The sequence below is a fragment of the Gorilla gorilla genome, chromosome 2 (genome assembly GCF_029281585.2).
Source record: "Gorilla gorilla gorilla isolate KB3781 chromosome 2, NHGRI_mGorGor1-v2.1_pri, whole genome shotgun sequence".
Lineage (NCBI taxonomy): Eukaryota > Metazoa > Chordata > Mammalia > Primates > Hominidae > Gorilla > Gorilla gorilla.
Genome location: NC_086017.1, coordinates 41657760 through 41671303, shown reverse-complemented (window position 1 = coordinate 41671303; position 13544 = coordinate 41657760). Strand labels below are relative to the sequence as shown.

The 13544-nt window shown below is 43.5% G+C and overlaps 1 protein-coding gene across 7 annotated transcripts in view; it reads left to right on the top strand.

The window, feature by feature from the left end:
* The window catches only part of OSBPL10 (oxysterol binding protein like 10), a 418377-nt gene that overhangs the window by 274970 nt on the left and 129863 nt on the right, over positions 1 to 13544 (top strand). The window lies entirely within an intron of this gene.

The window sequence follows — 13544 nt, the reverse complement described above, 5'->3', positions numbered from 1 at the left end:
GTTACACACTATTCTCATTGATTCACAAAAAATTATTCAGGGGATTCTCACTGAATCGTGTGTGATTTTAGAAAACCCACTTTGTAGGCTAGAAGAATATATCAGTTCAGCTCAGACTTAGATGCTATAAAAAAAAAAAAAAAAAGGGACCCAATACCATTGTCTAAATAAGGTACAAGTTTGTTATTCCCTTGTAGATGGACCAGAGATGACCAACTAGAGCTGACTGGGTGGCTCTTTGATCACTGGCACAAGCTTCCATCCTGGGTCAACCCTGGCTATCCAGTTGTCACCTTTTTCCAAGTAGTGGGAAAAGAGGAAGAAAGAGGAATGTACTCTTGTTTTTAATGGATTTCACTTTTATTCAGGAACCATTTGCAGGAACTTGGCCACTTGGTCACGCCTCTAAGTGCAAGTGAGGCTGGGCAACAAAGTGCCCTACTGAGAGCTGGAGGCAGGCCGGAATTGTTGAAAAGAAGGGGAATTAATACCAGGAGAGAGAGAGGAGTCTTCCACTGTCTTGGTACAATCCAGAGAATTCTTTTTTTTTTTTTTTTTTTTTTTTTTTTGATACCCAGGCTAGAGTGCAGTGGCATGATCTTGGCTCACTGCAACTTCCACCTTCTGGGTTCAAGTGATTGTCCTGCCTCAGCCTCCTAAGTTGCTGGGATTACAGGTGCCCGCCACCATGCCTGGCTAATTTTTGTAATTTTTTTTTTTTTTTTTAGTAGAGATGGAGTTTCACCATGTTGCCCAGGCTGGTCTTGAACTCCTGACCTCAGATGATCTGTCCGCCTTGGCCTCCAAAGTGCTGGGATTACAGGTGTGAGCCACCATGCCCAGTCCCAGAGAATTCTTTACAGAGCAGCTTGAGAAATGTTTTCCATACCTTCGACCCTGCCCCTTGTTACCTGTTAAGAAATAAGGGCTTAGTTCTTACGGCCGGGTGCAGTGGCTCATGACTGTAATCCCAGCATCTTGGGAGGCCGAGGCGGGCGGACTGGGTGCAGTGGCTCGTGCCTGTAATCCTAGCACTTTGGGAGGCCGAGGCGGACGGATCACCTGAGGTCGGGAGTTCGAGACCAGCCTGACCAATATGGAGAAACCCCATCTCTACTAAAAATACAAAATTAGCCGGGCATGGTGGCACATGCCTATAATCCCAGCTACTCAGGAGGCTGAGGCAAGAGAATTTGCTTGAATCCTGGAGGCAGAGGTTGTGGTGAGCTGAGATCGTGCCATTGCACTCCAGCTTGGGCAACAAGAGCAAAACTCCATCTTAAAAAAAAAACAACAAAAAAAGAAAGAAATCAGGTCTTAGTTCTTATAAGCAGAGAGGTGATAGTCTGACCATAACCTCATGGCATAAGAAGTTGATATAGACCTCCTAGCACAGCATACTGTTGAAGGTATTCGTGGCTTCTTTCTTTCCTTGCAATGGACACAGGTCCTGCTTGCTCCTGGAGTGTAACCTTTCAGGACACGGACCTACATCTTTTGTCTGCAGTGTGAACAAGGTCACAGCCAGAGATTTGGTTCCTGCAGGGATAGACCTCAGGGGCCTGGGCCTGCTGTGGGAGGCCTCTGCTCAGAAATTGGCCTCTGTTTCACCCACACTCACAGTAAATGCTCAGAAGCCACTGCAGTTAGTTTTGTGCCTGGTAAACAGGCAGGTGAGAAGCCAGAGTCTTAGGGCTGTTGGGGCAAGGGTTACAGGAGGTTATAACCCACTCTGTCAGATTGAGCCAAGGGAGACTTTTCACGTCTAGTCAATCCTTCCTCTGCATGTGTGGTGTTGGCAGTAGCTATCTGTCTCTGTAGGGAACTTCCCCAACTCCAAAGACTTGGGGACCACCATAGTATGTCACCATATCATGGAGATGTCCATGCAGTTCTGTGTGGCCCAGTTTATTTCTGCCTAAAGAAAGAGTCTTTATCCCGTGCTCCTGAAAAGTTGTTGGTTCTTGTACCTGACATTCAGTATCCAGGGACTTGTGAGCAAGTCCAGGTGGTTGAATCCTAGTCCAGGTGGCTGGATCCTAAGTTTCCCCGTCCCTCTGTTGGAGAACCTGTGGTGATGTCAGTAGCCTTATCTTTATGTATTAAAAAAAAAAAAAGACCACTTAAAAGGTTAACTTTTTTTGGTCAAGGGGATCGTAAAGGATTATTTTGTAGCTCAATTAAAATCTAGGAAGATTAATAAAACCTGAAACACAGTCCCTATTTTAGGCTTACTTCAGAAAAACCTCCTAGAGCAAGCCAAAAGGCATGAAAAACTGCATTATTCTGATGACATTTTTCTTCGGATAGACTTATATAATTTCTGTGTCTCCTTAACTGTTGTCAGCATGGTTTTCTTTTCAAAATAAAATTTAAATATGTACCGTAAGTTTTTATAGCATATTGAATTTCATGGTTTGGCTATTTTAACTTAACCCACCCATGTGGTTCATTAAAAGTCTTTCCTTGCTGTAGCCTTGGGTAGTTTCATGGTGATTGTTTATTCATATAAGCATTTTGCCTACTCATTTGCTTTCAGTGAGAGAGTGTGGTTTTGATAATGGGAAAGGGAATGCTCCTTAGGTTGAGCGTTTAGCCTTAGTTGGCGACCCAAAGGTTTACGTTCTTCTTAGCATGCCCAGGAGGGGTGGGAACGCCTGCCATGTTTGATGGCCCATCATGCCAGGGCCAGGCTGGTGTTTGTGCTGGGCCCAACTGCTTGCCGAGAATTATCATTAGTACTTTTTCTCTGTTCTCCCAGAGATGGTTTTCAGTTCTGTTTGGGTGTGATCACAGATAATGAAGTGAAATGCGGCTTCCTTGTCATGAACCACCATCATGCTCATTTACTGACTTGAAATAATATTGAGATCTCAATATGGAAAGGACAGCGGAGGAGGTGGGAAGACATTCCATTTTAGAAACATCTGTGGCTTATACAAGAGAAGGCGCAACAACTAGGCCACTTCATCAATGTGATTCAAGTTAATGTGAGAAGTTGGACCATCGCTAAGACCATTTTCTGCCCAAAACTTCCTGCCTTTTTACCTTTCACTAAACAGAACCTTTGACCCAAATACAACCCAGGCAGAGGTTATTTAAAAATGCACTTTGGGGCCGGGGGTGGTGGCTCATGCCTGTAATCCCAGCACTCTGGGAGGCCAAGGTGGGCGGATCATGAGGTCAGGAGTTCGAGACCAGCCTGGCCAATATTGGTGAAATACCATCTCTACTAAAAATACAAAAATTAGCCGGGTATGGTGGTGGGCGCCTGTAGTCCCAGCTCAGGAGGCTGAGGCAGAAGAATTGGAAAATTTGTTAAGAGGGTTGATCTCATGTTAGTAATTACTTACCATAATTACTTAAAAAGCACTGTTTGCTTGTAAGTTTCTGGTACTGCTGCTTACGATTTTTGTGATTTGAAGCAAATAGGTTAAGTTCCTTGAGCCTTTATTTTCTTATTTGTTAAAGGAGGTTAATAAATGTTTTCAGCTGTCATTTCTTGAGTGCTTATAATGTACCAGGCACTGTGACTAATTCATTTTCACCAACACCTCCATGAGCTATGCCCTATTACAATAATTATTTTACAAACGAGGCACTAGAGGCTAAGAGAGGTTAAATAACTTGCCCAAAGTCAGGTAGATAATGTGGAGCTGATGTTCAAACCCGCTGATTGACTTCTAAGCTGATATTCTTGTTCTTTCTTTCTTCCTTTTTTTTTTTTTTTTTTTAAAGAGATAGGGGTCTCGCTATGTTGCTCAGTCTGGTCTTGAACTCCTGGCCTCATGTGATCCTCTCGCCCTGGCTTCTCAAGTAGCTGGGGTGACAAGCCTGTACCATCACGCTACTCTTAACTGTGACTATGCTTGATTACTCTGTTTGGTCTTGGCATATCTGAAAATAAGATCCGGAGAGGGAAAATGCTTGGCAGACATACCCCACAAGAAGAATCACCTGAGTTATAGTTCTGGAAGGGTCTTATGTGTAAAAGACCTGCTGACATATGTATACCTTAAGGTAGGGATTCCCAATCCCCAGGTGGTGGACCTGTACTAACCCATGGACTGTTAGGAACTGGGCGGCATAGCAGGAGGTGAGCAGTGAATCAGCAGTACTGCCTGAGCTCCGCCTCCTGTCAGATCAGCAGCATTAGATTCTCATAGGAGTTCAAACCCTATTATGAACTGCGCCTGAGAGGGATCTAGGTTGCATGCTCCTTAATTGTCTTCCACAAAACTGGTCACTGGTGCCAAAAAGATTGGGGATTGCTGCTTTAGGGTGACAGTTTTCTGCAATTCAGATACAAGCTCTTTGTATACAGGACTTGAAGAAGCCTGTTTTCCACCATGAAATAAAACAGGACCTGGGTGGGGTTTCTTTAAAAGTTTACTTAGTTGGCACTAAGTATGGCATTAGGCAAAAGGCAGGGGAAGGTAGATTATGTCGGCATGGTCCAACAGAAATATAATGTAAGCCACATATGTAATTAAAAATTTCCTACTAGTCATGTTAAAAGTAAGAAACAGGTAAAATTAATTTTAATAATATATTTTATTTAACTCATATCCAAAATATTATAGTTTCATCATATGATTAATATTAAAAATAATGTAATATTTTATGTATTTTTTCATATTAAGTCTTTGAAACTCCACATGCATTTTGGTTTTTTTTTTTTTTTTTTTTTTGAGATGGAGTTTTGGTCTTGTCACCCAGGCTGAAGTGCGATGGTGCGATCTCGGCTCACCGCAACCTCTGCCTCCCAGGTTCAAATGATTCTCCTGCCTCAGCTTCCTGAGTAGCTGGGATTACAGGCACCTGCCACCACGCCCAGCTAATTTTTATGTTTTTAGTAGAGACGGGGTTTCATCATGTTGGCCAGCTGGTCTCAAACTCCTGACCTCAGGTGATCCACCTGCCTCGGCCTCCCGAAGTGCTGGGATTACAGGTGTGAGCCACTGCGCCTGGCCTCCATGTGCATTTGATGCATACTGCATGCATTTCCAGTGGGACTAGGTATGTTAAATGTGCCCAGTAGCTATGTATGGCTGGAAGCTATCATATTGGATAGTCTATTAGTAGAAAAATGTATTAAGACAGCCTTGCAGATAGCTCCTTGTGCCCGGACCCAGGGTTTGGAACGATATATATAAAAATAATTATTATTGTTTCAGTTAACAACATGGACTGTAAATGTAGTGGGTTCCAGGTTGAGAGTGCTAGAAAGAACCATAGCTATTTTATCTAACATTCACCCCCCCATCCCCATTTTTATAGGTGAAGGCATGTATGCTCAACAACATGTGTGAGGTCACACAGAGAGTCATTGGCATCGTCAAGACTCAAACCCAGTTGATCTTTCTGGTACGTTGTATTGTGGACATGGCAAAAAGTGACTGTGACTTATATCATGGTACATATAAAAAAACTGTGTGTATTTTAATGTACCCTCTTTTATGTGGAAAAATAGCTGTGACCTTTTGCAGGGTTCACAGAAATTGTAGTTTGGAGAGATGGAAATATCCTCTGAGATCACCTGATTCAGCTTCATTTTTCTCTCCTGGGCCCTTAGGCTCAGGGAGGTTAAATGGTTTGCATGAGGCTATTGCATTGGGTCTCCTGCCTTGCCGCCATTGCTTCACCATGGTACTAGGAAGATGATCATTGGAATCAGTGGCTGTAAAACATCACAGAGCAAATGTGGGAGATTCCATCTAAGAGCCAAGAATTAGTTGAGTATCTTACCTTTCTTTTCTTTTCTTTTTTCTTACCTTTTTTTTGAATACTCAACTTGAGTTTCCTCCTGGCCCTTAAATCATTTGTGGCCAGGCGCAGTGGCTCACGCCTGTAATCCCAGCACTTTGGGAGGCCGAAGCGGCCGGATCACGAGGTCAGGAGATCGAGACCATCCTGACCAACATGGTAAAACCCGTCTCTACTAAAAATACAAAAATTAGCTGGGCGTGGTGGCGCATGCCTGTAATCCCAGCTACTCGAGAGGCTGAGGCAGGAGAATCACTTGAACCCGGGAGGCAGAGTTTGCAGTGAGCCAAGATGGCGCCATTGCACTCCAGCCTGGGCAACAGAGCAAGCCTCTGTCTCAAAAAAAAAAAAAAAAATTTAATAAAAATTAATAAAATAAAAATCATTTGTAAGGTTCATCAGTCTCTCTTGAAGGAACCTGTATGAGAATGGGAGAAAATGTTTGGGGTAGAGAGAAGTGAGGAGAGGGGAGGAAAGGTGTCTATTACTGCTTGAAAGATCCTGAATGAAGTTGACACTTCCTGTGTGGGGAAGCCTAAGGTAAAAGCCCTCACTGGGTGTGTACCTATACCAGGAGAGTAATCTACTGTAAGAAATCACTTAGAGCAGTGGTTGTCAAACCCAGGGCATTTGATAATGTCTGAAGACATCTGCTAATTGACTTCTAGTGGTAGAGGCCGTGGATGCTGCTAAAATAGCCTGAAACACACAGGACCCTCCACCCCCACAATCACCAAGTTATCTGACCTAAAATGTCAGTAGAGTTGACGTTGAGAATCCTGACTTATAGAGGAAAGGGGCAAAATATATATTCAATTGTCCCTTGGTATCCACAGGGGATTGGTTCTAGGACCCACTTCAGATACCAAAATCCATGGATGCTCAAGTCCCTTACATAAAATGGCATAGTACTGGCACATAACCTATGTACATCCTCCCGTATGCTCTAAATCATCTCTAGATTACCTTTTTTGGGGGGGCGGGGCAAGGAATTTCTAAAATTTATTTCACTAATAGGGATTTTCTATAGAAGAACCGTCTGATTTTCTAACAGCAGTATTTCAGGTAAATATCTTTCCACATTTGCTGTACTCTTAAAGCCTTTCTCCAGTGTGAACTCTCCTGTGTCAAATGAGACTGGAGTTACAGCAAAGGACTTCCCACATTCCTTGCACTCATAAGGCCTTTCTACTATGAGTTCCTCGATGCTGAAGGAGAGAATGGCTTCAGCTAATTTTTACCACATTCCTTGCACTAATCTACAGGATGAACTCATGTGTTTCTTGAGACTGGAGCTTTCAGCAAAGGATTTCCCACATTCAGTGCGCTCATAAGGCTTTTACCCAGTGTGAACTCTTGTATGAACATGAAGTGCAGAGCTGTAAGAAAATGATTTCCCATGTTCATTGCATTCATATGGCCCTTCTCCAGTGTGAACCCTCTGATGCACAGTAACATGCTCCTTCTGGCTAAGTAATTTCCCACATACCTCACACTCATATGGCCCTTCTCCAGTGCCAATCCTCTGATGCACAGTAACGATGTCCTTCTGGCTAAATAATTTCCTACATACCTCACACTCATATGGCCTTTCTCCAGTGTGAACTCTCTCAGGTAGAAGGAAGTGAGACTTCTTGTAAAATAATTTCCCACATTCCCCACAACTATAAGGTCTTTCTCCAGTATGAAGTTTCTGGTGATCAGTGAGGAGGTGAGACCTGTACCTAAAAGATTTCCCTCATTTCCTGCTCTCATAAGGCCTTTCTCCAATGTGACCTCGTTGGTGTTGAATGAGGTTGCCCTTTTGTCTAAAACATTTCCCGCATTGTCCACACTCATAAGATCTTTTTCCAGTGTGAATTCGCTGATGATTACTGAAGGTATTACATTTGCTAAAGGATTTCCCACATTCACTGCACACGTAACATCCTTCTCTAGTGAAAAGCTTCTGGTGGAACAAGTGAGTGAGTAGTGCCGAAAGGTTTTGTGGGCCAGACACGGTGGCTCATGCCTGTAATCCCAGCACCTTTGGGAGGCTGAGGCGGGCGGATCACCTGAGGTCAGGAGTTCAAGAGCAGCCTGGCCAACGTGGTGAAACCCCATCTCTACTAAAAATGCAAAAATTAGCCAGGCCTGGTGGCAGGTGCCTGTGATCCCAGCCACTCAGGAGGCTGAGGCAGGAGAATCGCTTCAACCCGGGAGGCGGAGTTTGCAGTGAGCTGAGATGGTGCCACTGCACTCCAGCCTGGGCAACAGAGTGAGACTCTGTCTCCAAAAAAAAAAAGGTTTTATGAATTCTTCGCAGCTGTAATGAGTCTTTCCCTCATGAAAGGGTGGGCCATGCTTAGTTTCAGTGTTTGTCTTCTCTACACTGTGAGTAGCCTCTTGCTGGTGTAATCCCAAGCTGGCCAAGAAGTTCTTCCCAACCTCATAAGAGATAAATGGCTCGTGTGACACATGGACTTTACAGCTGTTTACAAACGACACTTCTCTGGCACCCCTTCTGTCGAGTTTCTCTCCAATGTGCTGCTTCTGGTGCTGATGAAGGTTTTCAGTGTCATCCAGTTTTTTCCCACATGCCCCACTCCTGTTCAGTTTCTGCTTGTGATGAGTTTCCTGGTGCTGTGCCAAGTGAAAAATGTCTCCCAAGATGGGGCTACACATTTCACAGGGGTGAGCCTTCTTGGGAGACCCCCCTGCCCTCAGAGTCCTGACCTGAGACTCTCTTTGTATAGAAATGCTCTGCTTATATGGTGCCTCTTCATCTTTCACTCCACACCAACAACCCAGGGAAGATAAAAGTGCCAGGTTCTTCAGCATCACATCACAGTACAGGCATCTCTGAACCTCACTAAGGAGACTCCATTTCTTCTGGGAAAAGTTCACAGCCATGTCTGCAAGGGTCACAGTGCCCTGCTGAGCTAGGAGCCTCAGCACAACCATGGCCATTCAACTATGTGAGGAAGGCCGGGTGCGGTGGCTCACGCCTGTAATCCCAGCACTTCAGGAGGCAGAGGCAGGTGGATCGCCTGAGGTGTCAGAGGTGAGGTGGGTTGCCTGAGCCCGGCCAGCAGGGTGAAACCCCATCTCTACTAAAAATACAAAAATTACCTGGGCGTGGTGGCGTGCGCCTGTAATCCCAGCTGCTCGGGAAGCTGAGGCAGGAGAATTGCTTGAACCCAGGAGGTAGAGGTTACAGTGAGCTGAGATTGTGCCATTGCACTCCAACCTGGACAACAAGAGCAAGACTCTGTCTCAAAACAAACAGAAAAACTATGTGGGGAAAGTGGGGTCGGGAGCTGCAGGTGCCATCATGAGGCTGAAGACCTGCCTCTGTGCAGCAGGGGCAAGTCCCCTCCACCTTCTGAGTTCAGCCACCACTGTGCCAACCCAGCACCCTGGGGCCTCTCAACCCACAAAGACACTCAACACCAACCAACATGGCCGCTACTCTCATCTCTAGATTACTTCTAAAGCCTAATACAATGTCAATGACTTGTGAAAAGTTGTTATTCTGTATTTTAATTGTCATTTGTTGTTTTTTACTGTTTTTCTTCAAATATTTTTCATCTGAGGTTGTTTGAACCTATAGATGTGGAGTAGTTCACAGATAAGAAGGGCCAACTGTATATCTAAACTCTCTGTAGTCAAAAAGCCACTTTTTAAATTCTAGTTTTTAAAAAATTCACACTATTGTTTCTCATGAGTCCAAATTTAATTACAGTTGCTTTTTCACTTGGAAAACTTAGAGAGTCTTCCTAATTCCATGTTATTTTGTAAACCAGAGGTGCTTTTTAAGACCTTGAGAGAGAACAGTCACATTTGTTGAGCTCATCTTGTTTCAAGAAGGTGAATGTGTATTTTGTGCTTAGTTTTGGATTTCTTAGCATAATTTCCATCCTCCTTAAACCTACACAGCATTGAAGGCCATCAGCCTGGTAAATAAGCAGTGAGTGGTTACATTATCAGACACTTACTGCTAATTAAATTATATCTAAATTTAGATTTTTAAAAGCCCTCCATATGTTTTAATTTTCAGCATAAATTATTATTATTATTATTTTTTTTTTGAGACGGAGTCTTGCTTTGTCGCCCAGGCTGGAGTGCAGTGGCGCGATCTCGGCTCACTGCAAGCTCCACCTCCCGGGTTCACGCCATTCTCCTGCCTCAGCCTCCCGAGTAGCTGGGACTACAGGCGCCCACTACCACGCCCGGCTAATTTTTTGTATTTTTAGTAGAGACGGGGTTTCACCGTGTTAGCCAGGATGGTCTCGATCTCCTGACCTCGTGATCCACCCGCCTCGGCCTCCCAAAGTGCTGGGATTACAGGCGTGAGCCACCGCGCCCGGCCCCAGCATAAATTATTTATGCTAGGAGGTCATACAAACGGGCGCTTGATTGTGGTCCTGAAAACTTCAGCAGAGTTGAGGGAAGCTGCAGCGGCTGACTGCTTTTGCTCTTGCAGCTATTTTAGGCAGAAAGAAAATGACAGGCGCTTTCCCAGTCTGGCTGGGAGTTCACAGGAGGTGTCAATGCCATCAGGAGAAGGAGGCAGGATATGAAAGAGACAGAAAGAATTAGAAAAATATTTCTGCCCTCTTTGGTTGGTTCGTGAATATAAAAGGCTGTGGGAAATAGTGGAACTGGGGAAATGGGCTAAATTAACAGATATTTTTTCTGTTACCTTTGAGACTACAATAAAGGGAGATGAAAACTTGTTTCATGCTTAGCTTCCAGGATATCCAAATGATGTGCATCCTCAGGGCCAAGTCAGACCCTGGTACTTCCAGAAACATCCAGTATGTCTGGACAGCTGAGCATCTACAACACACACACACACACACACACACACACACACACACACACACACGCACACAGTGCCTAGATAGCTGAGAGTGCAAAACACACCCCCCCCGCACGCGCCCCCACACACCAACTCACCCACCCAGTGTGTCTGGATAACTGAGAATTTTTACACACACACACACACTCTCTCTGGATAGCTGAGAGTGTAAAACACACACACCCCTGCACACCCCCACAACACCAACTGTCACACACACACACACCACACACACACAGTGTGTCTGGATAGCTGACAGCGTAAAACATACACACCCCGGCACACACCCTCATACACCAGTCACCCACCCAGTGTGTCTGGATAACTGAGAATTTTAACCACCACCCGCCTCCGCCCCGCTGCAACAAAACAGAAACGCTGCTATGGTTTGTCATTTTTAGGCAACTAGGAGCCTTTTAATTGTCGCCAATGTTGAGAGTGGGAGGGGGGAACCATTTTGCAACCTGTTTAAAATGGGGTGTTTGAGAGCTGCCCTCAACTTTGAAAACTTAGAAAAGCTTTTTTACAACTCGATAATTATTTTTCTCTTCCTGAATGCTTTTGAAAGTTACATGTAATGTCTGTTTGCTTGAAAGCTCAAGGAATGTTCTTTGACTTTCCAGATTATTATGACTTGCTCATTTTTATCATTTTTTTTTTTTTTTTTTTTGGAGACAGGGTCTCTGTTGCCCAGGCTGGAGTGCAGTGGTGTGATTACAGCTCACCGCAGCCTCAATTGCCTGAGCTCGAGTGATTTACTAAGCTCAGTGTCACGAGTAGCTGGGACCGCAGATGTGCGCCACCACACCTGGCTAATTTTTTTTGTCTTGCTATGTTGCCCAGGCTAGCCTCAAACTCCTGGGCTCAAGTGATCCTCCCACCTCGGCCTCCCAAAGTGTTGGGACTACAGGTGCACCGCATCCAGCTTTGTCTTGCTCGTTTCAAAATCCCTCACAGCACCTATATCCACTGTTTTGCAGATTGTTTGGCTCAGTAAATTGATTGAATTGGAGTAATCTGTTTCTTATTTTTTTTTTTTTTGCTCTTTATAAATGTAGTCTTTGAAACCCAATTTTTCATTTTAAGCACTGTATGTTTTTAAGATCATAATTAGTTACTTACCTAGTGGTCTATTTTTCTCACTTGGTGGTTACTAGCTTTTTAGGGCATAAAGATATGATTTTCATGGATTTTAACTTACTTTGGCCATACACAGCTTAGTAAAGCTTTGTGGAGAAAAAAACCAAAAACAAAAACCTCTTTAAGTCACTAGTGTGCTCTCTTACATGAGCCAGTAAAAACTCAAGTTTTCACTGGGGCTATGGTTTTAAGATAAACACATATTAGAATATAGTTATAGTGAACTACCTCTGGGGCATAAGACTGAATTGATCCTGCTGCGAATGCTTATAAAAATGATGCAAGGCTATCAGAAAATGTCAGAACCTCAGGGGAAATGCACGCTGATTTCCATTTCATGCTAGTCTTTCTTTATAACTCTGTCCACAGACTTCAACTCCTGTCAGTTACGTTCTAAATACTGTGGCCAATTTGCTTTTACAAAATGGGAGTTTTTAGCCTGGGAATGTGCCCTTCACATTAATTCTTCCTCTAAAAGCCACTGTGCATATACTCCCATTTTCTGAGATTTGAAAGATGCATTATGGTTTTTAAACGACAAGATTTTTCACCTAGCATAAGAGCCAAATCTTGAGAAAAACAGGCTGTTCCAGTGTTTAAAATGACACTTCTATTTTAAAACAAAAAATGTTTTGTTTTGTAAAAAGGTCACACAGGTATTTTTTTTTTTCATGACATTTATGTTCACGATTCAAGTGGACCAGAATCAAACCTTCTCCCTCCTTCCCTTCTTTTGCATTTGTTGTTTATGAGTCTCAAGTGCCCAGTTCTTCATGCCAGCCAGCCAGGGAATCCTCTAGCATATGGCTTACATTTGGGGGAGAACATTAAAACGAGTTCCAACAAGCATAGCTGTGTCTTCTGTACCATCTGGCTTTCCAACACATATGCAGTAGATCTTTATGTGCAGCCCAGGTGATCTGATTCCAATGATGTTAACCTCTTATCCAGGCAAGAGTGTTGTGTAGATTGCAGCCAGTGGATCAGAGTGTGGTGTTTATTATCAGGGTCACCAGGTGTCAGTGGGTGGTTGAAGCTCTCAAATTTTATAATTCAGGCTTTGCGGTCAGACCTCAAGGATTGGCTCCAGTTCCGAGAAACTTCAAGGCGCCATAAGCATCTCAGTTGCAGCCCCACCTGCAATTGGCAAGAATGCCCCCAAGATCTATCAGATGGCCTCTTAATCTTTTGCCCTTCATCTTTTTCCCCCATCAGTATTTTTTAATTAGCAGATGGTGTATGCTAACAGCTGTGATTCAGAGACAGAAGAATTTTATATATGTGAAACGTAAATCAGGTCTTAATTATTCAGAGGATGATTGAGGACACATTTCTTCTTGAGCACATACTCAGGGGTTCATGGGTTCTGCCACACACAAATGGTCTTTTAAAGGTTTGGGGAACATTTTGCCAAATGGCCTGGAGAAAAGTCATCCTAATTTACACCCTTGGCTGGCAGTGTATTTGACTGCTTGTTTTCCTGAACTCCTGCCAACAGAGTATTACCATATTTAAACATTTTTGCCAACTTGCTAAGCAGACAAGAAAGCATCTAATTATTCTTATAATGTACATTTCTGTAATTTCTTGTGAGATTGAAGCATGTCATGTGTTTATCGGTCATGTCTAATTTTTATTTTGGTAATTGTTTTGCTTACAGTTTTATCTCACTGACTTCCAGTTAGCTAAAGTAAGGAATATTCATATGGTGGGATACCAGATCATCTTTAAAATCATGTTCTTAAAAATTAATGTTATGGTAAAGTATTTGTAATATATTAAGCAAAAAAAAAAG